Raw genomic sequence first — 457 nt, forward strand, 5'->3', positions numbered from 1 at the left:
TTGTCGGTTTTGTGCCCAGCTACCTTACTTCCACACGCACTCATCATTTACATTGTGTGTTATGAGTCACAAGGGTTCCCTGCCAACATACGTGATGCATATTTCAAAATAATGAAAACACTCATTACAGACTGCCTTAACAAAGTACAGAATTTCGTGAAAAGTTAATCTCACAATTTGTTTTTTTGTCATGTTTGTGATAGAATGCTTTCCAAAGGATCGTTAACATAAAAAAAAAATGCCAATACTATTTTTCAATACTATGTAAGTCTTTAACATTATCTACGACTTTAGTATTACTCACGCTATATAAAAGGGCAGACTATGCTACGATAAAAGGCAATGTTTTAGTGAATCCCTGAACGAAGAATGTGCAACAATTTGTCGATTTTTAGGGCAAGCGGAGTAAGATTTCCAGAGAGTGTATCTAGGGTATTGGTGAAGGTAGCAGCTCGTT

Source organism: Penaeus monodon, chromosome 24, assembly GCF_015228065.2.
Source record: "Penaeus monodon isolate SGIC_2016 chromosome 24, NSTDA_Pmon_1, whole genome shotgun sequence".
NCBI classification, from domain to species: Eukaryota; Metazoa; Arthropoda; class Malacostraca; order Decapoda; family Penaeidae; genus Penaeus; species Penaeus monodon.